Source organism: Clarias gariepinus, chromosome 24, assembly GCF_024256425.1.
Source record: "Clarias gariepinus isolate MV-2021 ecotype Netherlands chromosome 24, CGAR_prim_01v2, whole genome shotgun sequence".
Taxonomy (NCBI): Eukaryota; Metazoa; Chordata; class Actinopteri; order Siluriformes; family Clariidae; genus Clarias; species Clarias gariepinus.
Window position 1 is genome coordinate 584,070 of NC_071123.1, and position 12,587 is coordinate 596,656.

The following is a 12,587-nucleotide window of genomic DNA, read 5'->3' on the forward strand; positions in this document are numbered from 1 at the left end:
GCAGTGCGTACTTCGGTAAAGTGTTGATTTGGGATGTGGCACTAAAACATCGAGTGTGTGTTTGTCTCCTTAGGCAGAAGCGGACAAAATCACTCTGTAACTGGCCAAACTCATCAGAGAAGACTTCCTGCAGCAGGACGGATACACACCTCATGACAAGCTCACACACACACACACACACGATCGGGTGCATCACGCAGTGGAGACGATGGTGCAGGGCGAGAACAGGGTCACCTGGACCACCATCTGAGAACACCTGGGAGAAATAAGTTCAAGAGAGTTCAAGGGACACACACACACACACACACACACACAGTGCCTAGGAAACTGCTGTAGGATCAGAATACAGCTCAGGTGCTGGTCTTAATGAGACGTTGGGACAATTAACACTTCTCTGTGTCTGTGCATGGTGTGTGTGTGTGTGTGTGTGTGTGTGTGTGTGTGTGTGTGTGTGTGTGTGTTTTAATGACCTGGTAAAGGAGGGAGAAGTGAAGATTAAAGTTGATTATGCTCATCTGATGGAGGACATGCACAGCGCCTTCCGCATCCTGTTGGAGTAGAGTGTGATGTTTGACCTTTGACCTCCATTGTGCTATGCAGTTCTACAATATTTGTAGTGTAACATTTTTGTTTATCATCATTTCTGTTGTGTGTGTGTGAGAGAGAGAGAAGGGAGGGGCATTTTAAGCCACGCCCATCTTTGAATCCATGGCCAGGTGTCCTTATTGGACCAGTGGGACGGCGCGTCTTTAATTCATTTATTTATTTATTTATTTATTTGCAGTACAGGCCTGAGCGAGCGATGCTGTTTGTTAATCTATATTTGTGTTAATGTTATATTTGTGTTTATACTGATATTCCTGTGTGTGTGTGTGTGTGTGTGTTGTTTATTCCTGTTTTCACCCTCACACACGCGTATGATGCTGTTAATAAACACCTCCAAGAGCTTAAGGGAAGCAAACGAGGGTGCGTCTCGGACCGCACTGCAGCACACACACACACACACACACACACACACACCTCTCACGGGGTCGCCCTGGTTTGTCTCAGCTTGTGGATAGTTCTCACATTGTCATGACACAGGTGCATCATGGGATACTCCGACCTCCAGAGAGCCAATCAGCAGCTGTGTTCAGCTCTTAAAGAGACGACGCAGACAAACATCAGCTCTCTTTAAAACCTCTTACAGAGTGGCTCATTAAAGTGGGTTAATCTCTCTCTCAGTATCACACACACACACACACACACGGACAGTGTCTCAAGTTGCTGTCTCTGCGTCTCCACCCTCTGTCTATCAGAGCCATAAATGGCAGACAGATAACATCCGCTGTGTGTGCATTAAGCTGTGTGTGTGTGTGTGTGTGTGTGTGTGTGTGTAAGAGAGAGAGGAAAAGAGAAAAAGCTTGAAAGAGAGAGATGTAGGCTTTTAACACACACTCCTCTGGTTATCTGCTGAGCTAATAAAGCCTTTTAGTGGCGGCTCAATACACACATTATGCTACGCTAAAAGCTCCACTGACCGGAACTACGATCTGTGTGTGTGTGTGTGTGTGTGTGACTGGCTTTTTATAATGTGATTCTAAACTGAGTTTTGTTAAAAGCCAGTTGTACACCTGTACAGACAGGTACTCTCTGTCTCTCTTACACACACACACACACACTCACACACACTCACACACACACACTCACACACAGACTCACACACACACACTCACACACACACACACACACACACACTCACACACAGACTCACACACACTTAAAAAGTCACTCACTTGATCCTTTCTAAATAAAGCTGAATTTGTCACTGTGTGTGTGTGTGTGTGTGTGTGTGTGTTGCCAGTGAATTCTGGGAATAGGAACAGCATGCAACAGGAACAGGAAGTGAGCTTGAATTACACACCTCAACTAGCGTTTAAGGCAGCTTGAGAATCTGCATCTTAAACCACACACACACACACACACACACACACACACTGCAGCTGTGTTCCAAACCTGAGCGCCACCGTCTCTGGGATCACTGGCCACGCCCACCATCCCCGCCCCCTTCATCATCTAGACAGGTGCAGAATGAGAGAGAGGAGAGGATTTACTGCATCATGTGACCTCTCTCTCTCTCGGAGTGTATACACAACACACACTCCACATACACACACACCACACTCAGTATACACACACACCACACTCAGCATACACACACACCACACTCAGCATACACACACACCACACTCAGCATACACACACACCACACTTAGTATACACACACACACCACACTCAGTATACACACACACCACACTCAGCATACACACACACCACACTCAGTATACACACACACACCACACTCAGCATACACACACACCACACTCAGTATACACACACACCACACTCAGCATACACACACACCACACTCAGTATACACACACACCACACTCAGCATACACACACACCACACTCAGTATACACACACACCACACTCAGCATACACACACACACCACACTCAGTATACACACACACACACCACACTCAGCATACACACACACCACACTCAGCATACACACACACCACACTCAGCATACACACACACCACACTCAGCATACACACACACACCACACTCAGCATACACACACACACCACACTCAGCATACACACACACCACACTCAGCATACACACACACCACACTCAGCATACACACACACACCACACTCAGCATACACACACACACCACACTCAGTATACACACACCACACTCAGCATACACACACACACACCACACTCAGCATACACACACACACCACACTCAGCATACACACACACCACACTCAGTATACACACACACCACACTCAGCATACACACACACACCACACTCAGCATACACACACACACTACACTCAGCATACACACACACACCACACTCAGCATACACACACACCACACTCAGTATACACACACACCACACTCAGCATACACACACACACCACACACAGAACACACACACACCACACTCAGTATACACACACACCACACTCAGTATACACACACACACCACACTCAGCATACACACACACCACACTCAGTATACACACACACCACACTCAGCATACACACACACCACACTCAGCATACACACACACCACACTCAGCATACACACACACCACACTCAGCATACACACACACCACACTCAGTATACACACACACACCACACTCAGTATACACACACACCACACTCAGCATACACACACACCACACTCAGTATACACACACACCACACTCAGTATATACACACACACCACATTCAGTATACAAACACACCACACTCAGTATACACACACACACACACCACACTCAGTATACACACACACACCACACTCAGCATACACACACACACACCACACTCAGTATACACACACACCACACTCAGCATACACATACACACCACACTCAGTATACACACACACCACACTCAGTATATACACACACACCACACTCAGTATACACACACACCACACTCAGTACACACACACACCACACTCAGCATACACACACACCACACTCAGCATACACACACACACACCACACTCAGCATACACATACACACCACACTCAGCATACACACACCACACTCAGTATACACACACACACCACACTCAGCATACACACACCACACTCAGCATACACACACACCACACTCAGATACACACACACACACCACACTCAGTATACACACACACACCACACTCAGCATACACACACACCACACTCAGTATACACACACACCACACTCAGCATACACACACACCACACTCAGTATACACACACACACCACACTCAGCATACACACACCACACTCAGTATACACACACACACCACACTCAGCATACACACACCACACTCAGCATACACACACCACACTCAGCATACACACACACACACCACACTCAGCATACACATACACACCACACTCAGTATACACACACACCACACTCAGCATACACACACACCACACTCAGCATACACACACCACACTCAGTATACACACACACCACACTCAGCATACACACACACCACACTCAGCATACACACACCACACTCAGTATACACACACACCACACTCAGCATACACACACACACCACACTCAGTATACACACACACCACACTCAGCATACACACACACACACCACACTCAGCATACACACACACACCACACTCAGCATACACACACACACCACACTCAGCATACACACACACCACACTCAGCATACACACACCACACACTCAGCACACACACACACAACACACTCAGTATACACACACACCACACTCAGTATACACACACACACCACACTCAGCATACACACACACACCACACTCAGTATACACACACACAACACACTCAGTATACACACACACCACACTCAGTATACACACACACCACACTCAGTATACACACACAACACACTCAGCATACACACACACACCACACTCAGTATACACACACACCACACTCAGCATACACACACCACACTCAGTATACACACACACACCACACTCAGCATACACACACACACACCACACTCAGCATACACACACACCACACTCAGTATACACACACACCACACTCAGTATACACACACACCACACTCAGTATCACACACACACACCACACTCAGTATACACACACACACCACACTCAGTATACACACACACACCACACTCAGCATACACACACCACACTCAGTATACACACACACACCACACTCAGCATACACACACACACCACACTCAGCATACACACACACCACACTCAGCATACACACACACACCACACTCAGTATACACACACACACCACACTCAGTATACACACACACCACACTCAGCATACACACACACACCACACTCAGCATACACACACACACCACACTCAGTATACACACACACCACACTCAGCATACACACACCACACTCAGCATACACACACACACCACACTCAGCATACACACACCACACTCAGTATACACACACACCACACTCAGTATACACACACACACCACACTCAGTATACACACACACACCACACTCAGTATACACACACACACCACACTCAGCATACACACACCACACTCAGTATACACACACACACCACACTCAGCATACACACACCACACTCAGCATACACACACACCACACTCAGCATACACACACACACCACACTCAGCATACACACACACACCACACTCAGTATACACACACACACCACACTCAGCATACACACACACACCACACTCAGCATACACACACACCACACTCAGTATACACACACACCACACTCAGCATACACACACACCACACTCAGTATACACACACACACCACACTCAGTATACACACACAACACACTCAGTATACACACACACCACACTCAGTATACACACACACCACACTCAGTATACACACACACACCACACTCAGCATACACACACCACACTCAGCATACACACACACCACACTCAGCATCACACACACACCACACTCAGCATACACACACACACCACACTCAGCATACACACACACACCACACTCAGTATACACACACAACACACTCAGTATACACACACACCACACTCAGCATATACACACACCACACTCAGTATACACACACACCACACTCAGCATACACACACACACCACACTCAGCATACACACACACCACACTCAGCATACACACACACACACACACCACACTCAGCATACACACACACACCACACTCAGCATACACACACCACACTCAGCATACACACACACACACACACCACACTCAGCATACACACACACACCACACTCAGCATACACACACCACACTCAGCATACACACACACCACACTCAGTATACACACACCACACTCAGCATACACACACACACACACACCACACTCAGCATACACACACACACCACACTCAGCATACACACACCACACTCAGCATACACACACACCACACTCAGCATACACACACACCACACTCAGCATACACACACACCACACTCAGTATACACACACACCACACTCAGCATACACACACACACACACACCACACTCAGCATACACACACACACCACACTCAGCATACACACACACCACACTCAGTATACACACACACCACACTCAGCATACACACACACCACACTCAGCATACACACACACCACACTCAGCATACACACACACACACCACACTCAGCATACACACACACACCACACTCAGCATACACACACACCACACTCAGCATACACACACACCACACTCAGTATACACACACACACACACCACACTCAGCATACACACACACCACACTCAGCATACACACACAACACTCAGCATACACACACACCACACTCAGTATACACACACACCACACTCAGCATACACACACACCACACTCAGCATACACACACACCACACTCAGTATACACACACACCACACTCAGCATACACACACACCACACTCAGCATATACACACACCACACTCAGTATTCACACACACCACACTCAGCATACACACACACCACACTCAGCATACACACACACCACACTCAGTATACACACACACCACACTCAGCATACACACACACCACACTCAGTATACACACACACCACACTCAGCATACACACACACCACACTCAGCATACACACACACACAACACACTCAGCATACACACACACACTCAGCATACACACACACACACCACACTCAGCATACACACACACACTCAGCATACACACACACACACCACACTCAGCATACACACACACACTCAGCATACACACACACACACCACACTCAGCATACACACACACACCACACTCAGTATACACACACACACCACACTCAGCATACACACACACACCACACTCAGCATACACACACACCACACTCAGTATACACACACACCACACTCAGCATACACACACACACCACACTCAGCATACACACACACACCACACTCAGTATACACACACACACCACACTCAGTATACACACACAACACACTCAGTATACACACACACACACCACACTCAGTATACACACACACACCACACTCAGCATACACACACCACACTCAGCATACACACACACCACACTCAGCATACACACACACACCACACTCAGCATACACACACACACCACACTCAGCATACACACACACACCACACTCAGCATACACACACACCACACTCAGTATACACACACACCACACTCAGCATACACACACACACACTCAGCATACACACACACACAACACACTCAGCATACACACACACACTCAGCATACACACACACACACCACACTCAGCATACACACACACACTCAGCATACACACACACACACCACACTCAGCATACACACACACACTCAGCATACACACACACACACCACACTCAGCATACACACACACACCACACTCAGTATACACACACACACCACACTCAGTATACACACACACACCACACTCAGCATACACACACACACCACACTCAGTATACACACACACCACACTCAGCATACACACACACACCACACTCAGCATACACACACACACCACACTCAGTATACACACACACACCACACTCAGTATACACACACAACACACTCAGTATACACACACACACACCACACTCAGTATACACACACACACCACACTCAGCATACACACACCACACTCAGTATACACACACACACCACACTCAGCATACACACACACACCACACTCAGCATACACACACACCACACTCAGCATATACACACACAACACTCAGTATACACACACACCACACTCAGCATACACACACACACCACACTCAGCATACACACACACACCACACTCAGCATACACACACACCACACTCAGCATACACACACACACCACACTCAGCATACACACACACACCACACTCAGCATACACACACACACCACACTCAGCATACACACACACCACACTCATCATACACACACACAACACTCAGTATACACACACACCACACTCAGCATACACACACACACCACACTCAGCATACACACACCACACTCAGCATACACACACACCACACTCAGTATACACACACACCACACTCAGCATACACACACACCACACTCAGTATACACACACACCACACTCAGCATACACACACACCACACTCAGCATACACACACACCACACTCAGCATACACACACACCACACTCAGCATACACACACACCACACTCAGTATACACACACACACCACACTCAGTATACACACACACCACACTCAGCATACACACACACCACACTCAGTATACACACACACCACACTCAGTATACACACACACCACACTCAGTATACACACACACCACACTCAGTATACACACACACACACCACACTCAGTATACACACACACACCACACTCAGCATACACACACACACACCACACTCAGTATACACACACACCACACTCAGCATACACACACACACCACACTCAGTATACACACACACCACACTCAGTATACACACACACCACACTCAGCATACACACACACACACCACACTCAGCATACACACACACACCACACTCAGCATACACACACACACCACACTCAGCATACACACACACCACACTCAGCATACACACACACACACCACACTCAGCATACACATACACACCACACTCAGCATACACACACCACACTCAGTATACACACACACACCACACTCAGCATACACACACCACACTCAGCATACACACACACCACACTCAGCATACACACACACACACCACACTCAGTATACACATACACACCACACTCAGCATACACACACACACCACACTCAGTATACACACACACCACACTCAGTATACACACACACCACACTCAGTATACACACACACACCACACTCATCATACACACACCACACTCAGTATACACACACACACCACACTCAGCATACACACACCACACTCAGCATACACACACCACACTCAGCATACACACACACACACCACACTCAGCATACACATACACACCACACTCAGTATACACACACACCACACTCAGCATACACACACACCACACTCAGCATACACACACCACACTCAGTATACACACACACCACACTCAGCATACACACACACCACACTCAGCATACACACACCACACTCAGTATACACACACACCACACTCAGCATACACACACACACCACACTCAGTATACACACACACCACACTCAGCATACACACACACACACCACACTCAGCATACACACACACACCACACTCAGCATACACACACACACCACACTCAGCATACACACACACCACACACAGAATACACACACCACACACTCAGCACACACACACACAACACACTCAGTATACACACACACCACACTCAGTATACACACACACACCACACTCAGCATACACACACACACCACACTCAGTATACACACACACACCACACTCAGTATACACACACACCACACTCAGTATACACACACACCACACTCAGCATACACACACACACCACACTCATTATACACACACACCACACTCAGCATACACACACCACACTCAGTATACACACACACACCACACTCAGCATACACACACCACACTCAGTATACACACACAACACACTCAGTATACACACACACCACACTCAGTATACACACACACCACACTCAGTATACACACACACACCACACTCAGTATACACACACACACCACACTCAGTATACACACACACACCACACTCAGCATACACACACCACACTCAGTATACACACACACACCACACTCAGTATACACACACACACCACACTCAGCATACACACACACCACACTCAGCATACACACACACACCACACTCAGTATACACACACACACCACACTCAGTATACACACACACCACACTCAGCATACACACACACACCACACTCAGCATACACACACACACCACACTCAGTATACACACACACCACACTCAGCATACACACACCACACTCAGCATACACACACACACCACACTCAGCATACACACACCACACTCAGCATACACACACACCACACTCAGTATACACACACACACCACACTCAGTATACACACACACACCACACTCAGTATACACACACACACCACACTCAGCATACACACACCACACTCAGTATACACACACACACCACACTCAGCATACACACACCACACTCAGCATACACACACACCACACTCAGCATACACACACACACCACACTCAGCATACACACACCACACTCAGTATACACACACACACCACACTCAGCATACACACACACACCACACTCAGCATCACACACACCACACTCAGTATACACACACACCACACTCAGTATACACACACACACCACACTCAGTATACACACACAACACACTCAGTATACACACACACCACACTCAGTATACACACACACCACACTCAGTATACACACACACACCACACTCAGCATACACACACCACACTCAGCATACACACACACCACACTCAGCATACACACACACACCACACTCAGCATACACACACACACCACACTCAGCATACACACACACACCACACTCAGCATACACACACACCACACTCAGCATACACACACACCACACTCAGCATACACACACACAACACTCAGTATACACACACACCACACTCAGCATACACACACACACCACACTCAGCATACACACACACCACACTCAGCATACACACACACACACACACCACACTCAGCATACACACACACACCACACTCAGCATACACACACCACACTCAGCATACACACACACACACACACCACACTCAGCATACACACACACACCACACTCAGCATACACACACCACACTCAGCATACACACACACCACACTCAGTATACACACACCACACTCAGCATACACACACACACACACACCACACTCAGCATACACACACACACCACACTCAGCATACACACACCACACTCAGCATACACACACACCACACTCAGCATACACACACACCACACTCAGCATACACACACACCACACTCAGCATACACACACACCACACTCAGCATACACACACACACAACACCACACTCAGCATACACACACACACCACACTCAGCATACACACACACCACACTCAGTATACACACACACCACACTCAGCATACACACACACCACACTCAGCATACACACACACCACACTCAGCATACACACACACACCACACTCAGCATACACACACACACCACACTCAGCATACACACACACCACACTCAGCATACACACACATCACACTCAGTATACACACACACACACACCACACTCAGCATACACACACACCACACTCAGCATACACACACAACACTCAGCATACACACACACCACACTCAGTATACACACACACCACACTCAGCATACACACACACCACACTCAGCATACACACACACAACACTCAGTATACACACACACCACACTCAGCATACACACACACCACACTCAGCATACACACACACCACACTCAGTATTCACACACACCACACTCAGCATACACACACACCACACTCAGCATACACACACACCACACTCAGTATACACACACACCACACTCAGCATACACACACACCACACTCAGTATACACACACACCACACTCAGCATACACACACACCACACTCAGCATACACACACACACAACACACTCAGCATACACACACACACTCAGCATACACACACACACACCACACTCAGCATACACACACACACTCAGCATACACACACACACACCACACTCAGCATACACACACACACTCAGCATACACACACACACACCACACTCAGCATACACACACACACCACACTTAGTATACACACACACACCACACTCAGCATACACACACACACCACACTCAGCATACACACACACCACACTCAGTATACACACACACCACACTCAGCATACACACACACACCACACTCAGCATACACACACACACCACACTCAGTATACACACACACACCACACTCAGTATACACACACAACACACTCAGTATACACACACACACCACACTCAGTATACACACACACACCACACTCAGCATACACACACCACACTCAGCATACACACACACCACACTCAGCATACACACACACACCACACTCAGCATACACACACACACCACACTCAGCATACACACACACACCACACTCAGCATACACACACACCACACTCAGTATACACACACACCACACTCAGCATACACACACACACACTCAGCATACACACACACACAACACACTCAGCATACACACACACACTCAGCATACACACACACACACCACACTCAGCATACACACACACACTCAGCATACACACACACACACCACACTCAGCATACACACACACACTCAGCATACACACACACACACCACACTCAGCATACACACACACACCACACTCAGCATACACATACACACACCACACTCAGTATACACACACACACCACACTCAGCATACACACACACACCA